Genomic DNA, 13,043 nt, shown 5'->3' on the forward strand with positions numbered 1-13,043 from the left:
AAAATCGGCACCAAAGACTGTTTTATCTTATACCTGTGTAATGTCACAGGATTTACAGGGGTTAGGGTAAACATGTGAAATACGAAAGCAAAATTCTGCAGTGGGTGAATACATACAAGTCTAGGAGTCTTACTAAATATGTTCCCACTTCATGCAGGGAAGAATTAAAAATGGTCACTGGAATTTTGATTGCTTTTCCCCTGCCTCTAACTTTAAGAATCAATTGTCCTTATATCTTATGCCTTAGAGATCAGTCTTGGATGTGTACTTGAGTGTTTGTAAGATCACGCTTCAAATTGGAAAATGAATATAATTTCTATTACTTGCTCTTTGATATTTGACATTGTAAGTATTGCATTTATAAGAAATTGTGCTCACTACCACAAGTCTCCCTTTGCTATTAATGTATTGCACTCTCCAGTGACAAGGGTGAATGTGTTTTTGAGTCACTAGAAAACCATTATATGAGGCTTCCTGAAATGATAACATGATTAGTGATGTTGCTCTTCATTGGATTTTCATTTCAATATCTAAATAATCTGCTTGTCAGTCAGTCCTTAGCTTTTCATGTTTTCCACTGTCATCCAGTAACAAAATATTTATAGGGACAGGCATAAGAAACAGATGGTTCTTTTTATTATTAAACAGTGCTGAGTCTTTGCATAGGTTCAAGTTACTGTATTTTAAATAAGAGTGGTTATAAATAATTAAATATCTTTAATACAAGATTAAAAACATCCTATTCATCTGTTTGCTCTGCCTTAAGAAACCTTTTTAAAGGTTTCATATAACTGGATGACATTTGGAAATTAAATGAATGGCAAAAGCTTTGGCAAATATGCAGTGAGTTCACTTTTATTGGTTTTAGCAGCTAAGATGCTCAATTGCAAGTTCAGTCCATTGTTCTTCTAGCAGCCTGAGGAATCTGAAGTTCTTCCCCCAGGAAGCAGAAAAATCAAATAACATCTACTTAGTGAATCTCATCAGAACAAGCAAACTTATATTTGAACTCCTCAAAAAGTCATTGCTAGGGATTTGCTGTTTCTTTCCAGTTGAGTTTTATTGTGGTATCTTACAGGATAAGTCTCAGAGTTTAAGTTCTATTTTGACTGCCCATGTGTAATATAATATTAAATTTCTCTATCAAGTGTGTTTGGTCATGCTATTTGTTTCTTAAATGTAATAGAAACTATTTTTATGGTAATATTTAAATATAAATTGGTAATGTAAGCATCTAGAAAGAATATTTTAAAAAATGGTTAAATAAAAATATTTTTCACCATTTAATCAGAATATCAGTGACAATTTTTAAAGGATCTACCTGGTGGAATCAAATCCTCTTTGTGGCCATTATTAATCCCTAATAATGGCTGGCATAAGCATTGTGACAACAGCAAATGTTTTGGCGTGTTCTCTGTTGCCTGTAATCTCTACTAATCACACCATCATAGTCATTAGTTTGCTGTCAGCTGTGATTCAGTTGCCTGAGGCAAATTCGCTGAACGACTGAAATAAAGTGTTTCAAGTGAAATCTATATAGGAAAGGAAATGTCTTAGACTCCTTTGAGAAGAATGCTTTCTACTAAATGTGAAAATTTTGTAGGAGAAATAAAAGAATCTCAGAGCCTTTAATTAACAGAGCTCTAAACATGAAAGGCATTCCCAAAATTTAAGATGGTATGGTAATATTATGATTTAGGCTACTCATTGGTTGTTACCAATTAATAATACTCATTAGTAAGCTCCCATACCATAAGTAAGGAGCTGGAAAAACCAAGAGCATTGTTCTCAGACATATATATGTCATCTCAAAAAAAAAATCTTAGAGTCAAAAGGAACTTCCTAGCTTCTCTTGCCAGTTCCAGGGAGAAGCAGCAGGACAGTGAACGGGGCAGAGGCGATGGTCCGGTGCTGTCACAGTCTACAACGGTACTGGCTCAGGTGTACCTGGCCACTCAGTTCCTGTATGAAAGGACTTGCCCTGATGTTTTTTGGCTCCTCGATTATGCCAGTGTTACTTACTGTGAAACAGTTGTGGGAAGTAATCCAATATTTTTTTAAATAGATTTTTAGAAGGTTTGATTTTAACCTAGCCCAGCTGCCTGATCTAATCTCCTGCACAGCTGCACAAGTTGCTTTACTGTGGCATTCGCATCAGGGAAGGGGAAAAATGCTCAGGACTTGGGAAGATAACTTCTAAAATCATCACTGTCCATCCACCATCTAAGGGTGAAAGCAGAAAGAAGAGGAGGTGCAGAAGCTCTGTGCATGCCACCCTGCAGTCTGCAGGCTCGATGGAAGAAGCACAGTGTTCTCTACTTCACACTATTTGATTTCTCGTGTGTTTAGGGAAAAGAGGTTTATTGTTATTAGTGTGCTGTATGTAGAAGGAGGATTGTATTAGTGCTCCTTGATTTTGTCTTTGTTTTTTTCTTCATAACAACTTTCTGGTGTGAACTTTAGCTAATCACACACAGCAAAAAACCTACCTGGTGTCAGGAGAGTGGTTCAGTTTCTAAAATGCATATTAGCATTCCCATTGTACGAAAAGGATGCAGATAAGCTGCTCGCAGGTCTCCATGGCAAACTCAGTAATTTTTAAATGGATTTAAAGCCGAACCTGGAGATTTCAGAAAATAATTAAAACAAGATAGTGAGCAGAAAAAGAACTAGCGCAACATCTCATCCTGTCCTAGAAATGGTTTGTAAATTAAGAATATCTCCGTTCTGAGATGCAAATGCAAAATAAGGAAATAATATGACTAGCAACTGAGCTACTGTAAACAATAATGTTTTCCAAGAAAGGGAATATCCTGAAAAACTCTGATCAGTCTGGAACTTGCTTAGAAATACGTGTTTAAGTATGTGAGTTACGCATACAATAACCCATATTGGGGATATGAACTTGTACTTGCAGTGGATTTGGTAGGATTAGACACTTACGAGACTCTTCTACTCCATTTGTAAGCTAAAAAAGCCCAGTGGGTTCTGCTCAAATTGTCACAGTGCAATGAACTCAAGTATAGAGCCAATTGTCTTGGAAGGATGAACTCCCAGGGAAGCTCATTAGGCTCCATACAGTACCATGCTTTAAACAAATGTCTGGGAAGATGATGAAGGATTGCTGATAGCCAACTTGAGCATCCTTATGTTGCTGCTGCAAAAATTGCCCTAAAAGGAATCCAAATTGTTTGTAGATGTTGGGATGGGGGCAGAGTCAGCATCAGTCAGTACTGGCAGAAAGAGATCAAAAGATTTGCAATTCTGGCATAGCCAGATAATCATGACTTTTAAGAAGGAATTGACTGATTTGTAAATGGTCAGTTGGACTTGTAGTCAATATCACTGATAGAGAGCCAGAGATATCAGGAAAAACCCACCCAGCCTGGCTGTGAGTGGCTGTTGTGCTGCTGGAATTATGTCATGTGATTTTAGAGTATATGTCACACTTGCTGGTACTAATAAGGTGAAAGGGTTAAAAGCATCACAGCTTCTGTTTAATCTGATGTTAAACGTGGCTCTAAAATTTGTTCTTGCAAGAAGAATAGAGGATACTGGTGCTAGAAAGGAGCAAATAAGTTAATGGATTTACACTTATTAACTAGCGTTTCTGAACCCACTGTGCAGGAGACAGAAACATCATATACTTGGTTTGGAACATTAGCAGTAACATAGAAATTAAGGGGCCAGAGTCACTTAAATGGTGGAACAGTTGAAAAATAGGTAGAAGAAAAACCCCAAAGAATGTTGTAAAGACAAAGCTGGTCAAAAGAAAGCATCACTGATATCTGGATATGTCCTACATATTCAGTCCAAGGGGACTGCCTTTCAATGAGAGAGGCAGAAGGAAATAAGATGTTACAAGCAGGCACAAGTTGGTAGTGTTGTTTAGTCAACAGTTCCTTATCCAAGGGCAGAGACCTTCATACCATGCGTGTACTGAAGTAGCTTCTGAGCAAAAGCAAAACTGGAAGTGATTGCTTTCTGCTAGGGGATTACAGCTTTTAAAAACTCATATATCACAGATAGGCAAAGGTTTATATTTCCAGCTGAATGCTTCTTGCAAACAGCAAAAGCAGATATCCTTGACAAGGAATAGCAGTGGGTTGAGGTAGCTGTTATTGTTGCATATATGAGAAAGACTAGGCTGAAGTTTTTTATCAGAATTGAGGGGTTTTTTTGGAGGGAGGTTGGATGTTAGTTATGTGGATGTCCAAAGGAGACCGAAATAATTGCCTAAAAGACTTTCCAGCTCTGAATGTTCTCATTTTTAGGCACAAGTGATTGTTTCAGTACAATGACACAGCTCATCAACAAGCCACATCAACAGTCCACCATGCCAAGTTTAACATTTTCAGAGTGAAAAAGGGAGAATGGCAGCTATTGTGTGAGCCTGACTGTGTCTGATGACTTGAGTTTTAATGTGTGGCAATGCTAGTGCTGACAGATTGGGACAGTATGGATACTAGTACCTGGGAAAGGTTGCTAAGGGTAGAGTTGTCCCTATATGAAATTACAAGGTACTCTGATGTTCTTCACTTAACATCTTAGAAATCATTGAGCTACTTTATTTTACTTTCTTACTCAGGTAGTTTGTGCATGTCACTAAATGAACAGACAAGCACATGAGTCATGTGCAGGTGAAATCTTTCTGTGGTCAGTTTTTATGGAACCTTTTGAGTCCAGGCAATGAAACAGTAAGAGTTCTTGCAGGAAACAGCAGCCATGAAAGAGCATAGTATTTTGAGAAGATGCCATGTGAGATTTGTCCCTCTTGGAGCATGAGCTAGAAACTACACAGATGTTATTTGGATTCCTCTTATGTTCTAGAAAATAGGACTTCTGGAAATTAGAATATCCATATGCAAGTTGCTTTACTCCATCATCAGTACCTCCTCCTAAGCAGAGCAACCCGTAGTGCTCTGAGGGTTGGTTAATACCTCTGGGCAAAAAATTATTACTCTTAAGATTTTGTTCTGAGCCATGAAGAGAGATAAGCTAGAAACCTTTTGGAATTGGCTATGAGTAAGGTTTTGTGTAGACCTCTTTTCACTGGACACTTAAAAGTTGCATAGGGCAAAATTTTATCCTGTTCTCTTTGTTTCTCTTACCGTATCTGAGCATTGCACTAGATGCAATGCTGCACTAACACATCAGTTCACTCTTCCAGTAACAATCATCCCATTATGATGAGGGAAGGCATTTCAGGAGCAAATTCAAGTTTACCGTTTCTGTGTCATTACACAGTGATTGATTTTACTGGTATTTTTTCCTTAGAACTAAAGAAGGAGTAATTTTGTTCAGATTAGTAGTCTGAGTGAGGCTGCTTATGTGAATAAAGGTACTTTAACTCCTATAAGTATTTATGGGTTGACATCCTCATGGGCCACTAAAGTGTGGTCTCCAGTGACATTCTGAACCACCCACCACTGCTGTAATAGGCCAAGAGAGACCTACCTGCCTGGTGAATTCCTACTAAAGGCCTTTTCAACACATAGATTATTTAACCAGTAAACCAAATAGATCTGTCTATCTTGTAAATACATATTTAGAGCCTTTTTAACATGAGTATTACTGAGCTCATAGCCTGTAACAGCACCCTCTAGAGCTGTGATAGCCTGCAAAGACCCCTCTGTGAGCATTACAAGAGCTTGCAGCCATGCAATTAAAGCTCCTCCTCAATTGCTAGCACCTGAACAAACAGCTTTTATGGCAACAGCTTCTGTGCACACATGGCCAGCACTACTGATTGCTGCAGTCAGGTTCTTTTGTTTTGTTACCTGATGAGTGTTTCTGTACAATGAAGCTAACCCAGAAGATGTATAACCATCAAAATGGAAAATATTTCTTAGATAAGAGTTTTCTAGAAATTCCTTACATGTAGCATGGAAATTCTCTGCAAAGCTACTACGTCATGTTTTCTATTTGGTAGTATAAAGGGGTGAGAGAGACAGAGAGAGAGAAAAACCTTGTTTTGGTAGGTATGCCTCAAACCAAGTTCCAGGCATCTTGAGGAACGATGACAGTGATGTGGAGGGGAAAAACCACTCTAATACCTCTGTGACTTGCTGTAAGGCTGTGCTTGTTTTCTGCACGTGCTACAGTGATTGGGGTCTTTTTTATCCCCCTGAACTTCTTAAAACTTGGGATGAATCAAAAAAATAACCTTTACCAAATAAAAGGCAGTTTTTGAATTTAGCAACCACCAGACATAATTTAGAAGGGAAGGTTTCAAGAAAAAAGGATCCTAATAGATGTGGGTGTTGTAATTTAGAAGAGCTGAAATGCTGGACAAGCTTGTGTCTTTCCAGTCTCATCTGACATGATTGGTATGGTAAGAGGAATGGGAACAGGCTTGCTGTGGTGTAGATTTTCAGTGGAAAAGCAGATACTTCTCACCACATGCCTTACCTTATGCAGCTGCTGTTGTGGTGGAGGGGCTGATCTGACATCTCAGAGTGGGCTTAGGTAAGCTGGGACTTCATCTTAGAATCACAGAATGGTTTGGGTTGGAAGGGACCTTAAAGATCATTTGTTTCCAACTGCCCTGCCATGGGCCATTCATTAGACCACGCTGCTCAAAGCCTTATCCGGCATGACTTTGAACTCTTCCAGGAGGGGGGCATCCTCAGCTTCTCTGGGTGCCTTACCACCCACACAGTAAATAATTTCTTCCTAATATGTAATCTAAACATGCCCTCTTTCATTTTAAAGCCATTACTCCTTGTCCTGTCACGACATGCCCTTGTAAAAAGTCCCTCTCCAAGTCTCTTGTTGCCCTCCTTTACGTGCTGGAAGGCTGTTCTGAGGTCTCCCTGGAGCTTTCTCTTTTCAAGAGTGAATAATATCAACTCTCTCAGCCTGTTGTTATAGGAGTGAGACTTTGTGCATTATGTTTATTTTCTGACCATCAGTTCATAATCTGCCTAGCGATTATGGCTGAATTGTGGATGCCCCATGGTATAAAGACATTTACCGACACACACACATTATTCTGATTTTTTGTGGCAATTCTTCTTATTATATAACATCCACTGATAAGTATCATGAAGGAAGAGAGCAGGTGTGTGTGCCTATAATCTGTGGTCTTGGTTGCTTAGGAGAGTCTTGGAGTGATTAGGGTTTTTTCTTCCTATTGTATCATACAAATCCAGAGAAAAAAATGGACTATATTTTGAAGGTATTAATTGAAAAGTTTGTGAGGAAAACTCTTGGACAAGTAAATAGATCTTAGAGTTTCAGCTGTACCCAAGAAAGCACTACAGTGATTTGGGCTTATAAAACCCTTCCTTGTGATTTTTTTCTTTTAACTCAAAAGGAGTTCTGAGCTGCTAACACTTGGCCTGTGATCCAGCTGACTCTTGCTATTGACTAAAAATGGAAGAGGTCACAGTTAAAAGGGAAAAGTGGCACTGGAATATTTTTTTTTGCTGTATTTCTTTGAATAACATTGTGTAATAATTAAAAGAAGACTCTTAGCATGCATTTGGCATACAACAGCGTAAGATTATGTATTTCAGTGGCATTTTTATTTTTAAAATATCCATGAATTTATATGATTATAATTTACACAGAGACAATAATAAATAGGGAATTTCTCCCTAACTGTGGCCAACTGTACACTGTAAATGAGCAAAGGATTGGTAGAAGGAGCAGCCCTTTCTTTTCAATTTTTTATTTGTCTTTTAAGAATTGAATTAATTTTTCAAGTAAAAATTAATTAAGCTTAACACCATTCTACTAAGCTTCTTCAGTTATGATGTCCTGTATTGCTACAGGCATTCACAAGCAGGTCAGCTAAGGACAGTTGTATTGAAAGACTTGCCAAGTCAGTCAGTGACAGAACTGGCAGCAAAACCCAGGAACCTTTAATTGTAATCTCTCTTTTGGCCATTAAATCACTCTTCTTCCTTGCTAGTCAGTGGGTCATTTAAGCAGAAGAGGATTCAGGGTAGTTTCTGTCACAGTTGTTTGTTGATTTTGAGTGTATTACTGTATGTCATCACAAAATTCTGACATTCAAAGCCAATGAAGTTGCTGTCATCTCACTTCCCCTAAGTAATAAATATCCCAGTTTAGGGATTTGAATTGAGTCCACAACTTCAGAGGATCGTGAGAGACTAGGGAGAAAAAGACAAAAAACTGACATGGACAAATTTATCAAAGTTATTACCATTTATTGTGTTTTAGAACAGGAGGAAAATATATCAAGTCAGTGATATCCATTTTGTTTCATGATTTCATAAAACAAGCACAGAGTTACTCTTATTTCACCTGGAAGGTAATAAAAATTTTTCCTTGTTGTCAGAGCTTATGTTTTTCCAGGAAAATGAAGAAAAGTGACTATAGTTCAGCAACACTTTATTGTTGGGCAACATTACAACATATGGTATGTGTTTTTTCACTCAGTGAAGAACGAGAAGGGTGCTGGCAATATTTTCATGTTTATGGTAATCTGCGGGTTATAAATCTTCTGGTTTGGAGAAATTCTTTGTTTAGAGAGTTCTTATATTATTAGCCCACATATCTCCATATATGCTTTACAGTCAAAATGTTTCTAAGGGTTTTATTAATGCTATTTTTCATATGCCTTCTACTTGAATGTTCATGTAGTCCGTCTTGGAGGCATGAAATCTAGCTATAAAGACAAAAGATGGGAGAAAATAATTTAGTTTACATGTTCTTTTAAAAATAGCCTAAGTCATGTTAACCAGCTTATTATAATGTCACTATTTTAAAGCTTAGTATCCTAGGAAATCCTAGAGCACAGGAAGCATGGGCTGAATCCCCCTAGCAAGAGGGAACCTTTTACAAGAAAATGGACTTTAAACAAGGTTTCAATATTATGCATGCTGTGCCTTCAGAGAAGAAATCAAAAAAAACCAGGAGAGGCCTTTTCTCTGAGAATTTGCTTTTTTATTTAATGAGGGATCTCTTCAAAGAGAATGTGATAGTCATTCCTGGAGGGCATGGTTTGGTGAGCAGCAATGCAGGTGAAACTGTATTGTGCATCAAAAAAGCAGGTGATGAGTTTGCTTTGTATTTCATCTCATGATTTTACCAACCTACACAAGTATGTGTTTGGGGGTGGAGGACATTTCCACGTACAACAGAAGTTTGAACAGCTGAAACTCAGCATGGATATGGTGCCCATAGACCTCATTTTGGTGCCAGGAAAATAAAAATGTGTTTTGAAAGTCATTGCCTATTGCTTCATATGCTTGATTTATAGGCACAAATTTGTGATTCAAATTTGCATTTTTTAACTATACATATTTTAATATGTGTGTACCTCAAGGTAAAAAAGAGCATGGATTGGATGGAATTTTAATAGTGCTTTTTAAGAATTTCTAAGTTCAACTTTAAATTTAACTTTTTCATAGTATTTTACATTTACTGTGTCTGAAAGACATAAACTGAATTACAGGACGGTATATCTCACAAATGTAATTACAGTTTCAACTTGATTTAATTAATATGCCAATATAACCTTCACACAGTTGTAGATCTACACTGTCCAAACACATGGAATTGTAACTGGTTAGGAGTTTGGATCTACAGTTATATGTTCTGCTGTCCAGATAAATGCTTGCGGCAGCAGATGTTGGCACATCTGTTATACCTCCCCATTTCAATTGGCTGCCTGGGTGTTTAGAAAGTGCTGATGAGGCAAATAAATCTTCTGACATGTTTCAAGCCCAAAACAGTCAGGCAGAAGTAACAATGATGTTTACAGAGCCAAGTACCGGACAGTAACGTTTTGAAATACAGCAAATATAAAGTATGATTTTACCTGCAGTAGGTGAAGTTTATTGTGTTGTATTGTTTTAATTTATTATTTAATTTATTGTATCGTGAAAACTAACTATGCCACATGATTCTCAACTGATTTGAACTGCAGCTATGACAACCCATAAACTCCTGGGGTTTTGTCTAGAAAAAGGCACTTGCTGCCATTTTGAAACAACTCTAAGCTATGAAGGGGCTCTTTATTGAATTCAAGAGCATTGGTAATCAGAAACATGTGGGTTTTGGAAGAGGAATAGTGATCTTCTGGGGACCTGAAGTTTCTGGTCTTGTGAGAATTCTCACTTTCAACAGGTTTTCTTCTACCCATTGAAGCATGTCAGATTTGAATGTTTTTGTACCATTAGGGCCAGGAAAACTCCACAGTATCAAAGAGGACATTCACGGACAGAGAAGGATATATCTGATAGTCTCAAGTGCGGAGACTGATTTCCAAGTACATAGAACATTTGTAGGTGTTGGATCCCCTTCAGTCCTTAATTTCCAACACTGTAAAGATTTTAGCACTGATGGCATGTGCTAATATTGTCCAATTTCCTGCAGTAGATATCACCTCTAAATTTTCCAAGTTACTTTCAATTACCCCTATTTGAGGCAAGTCCAGAAATTGCAGAGACCCTATTGAAGAGGGGCAAAGAGATGGATGCTGATTATACAGCAGATATATAGTTGGTATGTTTTGCAGTATACAGTCTACAACTTCCCAAAACAACTGTTCCAGGCTTTGACTACCCTCATGGTAGTCAATAACTAAATAATTCTAGCTAAATATCTAGTTAGAATTTCTGAGTAGCAACTCATGTCTGTTGTCTCATGTGGCTAGCACAGTGAGCCTCAAGGGAGAGTCTGATTCTGACTTCTCTGGACTCTTGCCTTCAGCACCTGAAAGAAGCAATAAGATCTCCTTATTAAGAAGGTAACTTCTCTTCAAAGTGCTAACCAAATGCAGTTCTCCTAGCTTCCCCTTGTAGGAGATATACTCCAGCTCCCTAATTAGGTAATGGACTTCTAGCCAGACATGGAGTGCTGTATTCCTACCTGATAACCAAGAGAAGGTTCATTCCAACATTTTATGTCAGAGCTATTGTCATTGGAAAACAAATTGGAGAACAGATTCTGGAAAGTGTCAACAGAAAAAAAAAAATTGGACTGGTAAAGTTTGAGGGGTTTCTTCTCCCCACCCTCAAGGAGCGCTAACCAAGGATTCCTTAGGTCTGTCTCTGATTTTTCAAAGTTGAAAGCCAAAGAGTTTTAATATGGGAGTCAGAATAGGAACTTTAATGAAAAGTCAATTTTTTACCCCTTCAAATACTTGTAATAATATATATATTTATGTTTTGTCATAACTGTCCAAATGTAAAGTACTCCTTTAGTACTGCGAGCCAATGTGACAATTTCGTATATTTACACACACTGCACAATAGAATAGCTACTACTTCAGTGTGCTTATCTCATTTTACCAAAAGGTTCAGTTTCTGCCTTGCCTGTGATATTTCCACCTACTTTGTTTAATGAGAGGAAACTGAGAATATATGATCTAAGATTAGTGAAAAGGAAACCCTTTGTGGCATATTATCATCTAGCTAATTATACTTTAACCTCCTCTTGTATCCTTGCAAATTCACACTCCTGTTGAGTGAAAAACCAATGTGAGAACTGAAGTTGACTGCTGAGAAATACTACATATAAGCAGTTCATCGTGGATCTCTCTACTCAGAAAGCAATAATTCATGCTTTTCTCAAGTACAAAACATACCGGAAGGGGTGTTATGTCTCAAGCAGGAGAAAACATGTATCCATATATGTTGTAGGAAAATACGTGCATGCAGTTAAGTCATCATGGCTAGGCTTCATGAATGAAGATTTGGGAAGGGCTCTACCCACATTTGCTACAAGCTCGCAGGTGGCTAAAAAGGCCAATGCAAGACAGACAGGTTCAGTTGCAAAATGCACAGCAGAAAGACTCCTTAGGTGGTATCAACAAGACACGGTTCTTTCTGTGTTGTCTTTCCTCCTCGAGAGTGATCCTGCGTGCGTTCTCAAAGGAAGCAGCAGCGTTATAGATGGTGTGTCTCCAGACCTCCCGATTGGAGGCCAGAGTAGACCAGTGATGATGATCAATATGGCCAAGGCTGCGATGTTGTTTCAGGGAGTCCTTGTATCTTTTCTTTGGGGCTCCTCTCTTGCAGCAGCCGGTGGCAAGTTCACCATAAAGCAAGATCTTAGGGAGGTCCTTCATCCTGGAGACATGTCCTGCCCAACACAGCTGTGTTCTCAGCAACATGGCCTCAATACTCGTAACTGGTGCTTGTTCTAGAACAGACGTGTTAGTCACATAATCTGACCAGTGGATGTTTCGGATTCTACGGAGACAGCGTTGATGGAAGCGTTCTGAGAGTCGCAGGTGGTGGCGGTAAATGACCCATGATTCGGATCCATATAAGAGAGTAGACAGCACAATGGCTCTGTAAACACTGATCTTTTGTACTTTTCTTCAAGTGTTTATTTTGCCAAACTCTTCTATGAAGCTTTCCGAAAGCACTCTATGCCTTTGCTAACCTGTTGTCTATCTCTCCATCAGTCTTACCATCCAAGGAGATGAGGCTACCTAGGTAATTAAACTGCTGGACTGATTTGAGCTCTGATTCGCCAATGGTGATATGGAGATGATGGAAGACTTCCTGAGGTGCAGGTTGATAGAAAACTTCTGCCTTCTTTAAGCTGACTTCCAGCCCAAAGAGCTCAGCAGCCTCTGCAAAGCAGGATGTTAAACACTGCAGAGCTGCTTCTGTGTGGGCCACAAGGGCAGCTTCATCAGCATAAAGCAGCTGCTGGACAAGATGGTTTAAGGTCTTAGTGTGGGCCTTCAGTCGCCTTAGGTTGAATAGGCTTCCATCAGTATGGTATTGAATGTAGATACCGTCCTGATCATTGAGGTCTACCATGGTCCTTTGGAGCATCATGCTGAAAAAGATTGTGAATAGGGTTGGTGCAAGGACGCAGCCTTGTTTCACACCATTAGTTATTAGAAAGGGCTCAGAAAGTGCATTGCCATATCTGACTTGGCCGCGCTGATTCTCATGAACTAAGATGATCATTTTAAGGAACTTGGGGGGACATCCTAGACATTCCAGAATCTGCCATAGACCTTTTCTGCTCACAGTATCGAAAGCCTTGGTGAGATCAACAAAGGTTACATAGAGACCTTTGTTCTGTTCCCTACGCTTCTTTTGTGG

General features: G+C 38.7%; 1 protein-coding gene across 2 annotated transcripts in view; it reads left to right on the forward strand.

The window, feature by feature from the left end:
• PDZRN4 (PDZ domain containing ring finger 4) overlaps window positions 1-13,043 on the forward strand; it is a 240,369-nt gene that overhangs the window by 197,129 nt on the left and 30,197 nt on the right. The gene's annotated exons all lie outside the window — the stretch shown is intronic.

This window comes from Chiroxiphia lanceolata, chromosome 5 (assembly GCF_009829145.1).
Source record: "Chiroxiphia lanceolata isolate bChiLan1 chromosome 5, bChiLan1.pri, whole genome shotgun sequence".
In the NCBI taxonomy this organism is placed as follows: domain Eukaryota; kingdom Metazoa; phylum Chordata; class Aves; order Passeriformes; family Pipridae; genus Chiroxiphia; species Chiroxiphia lanceolata.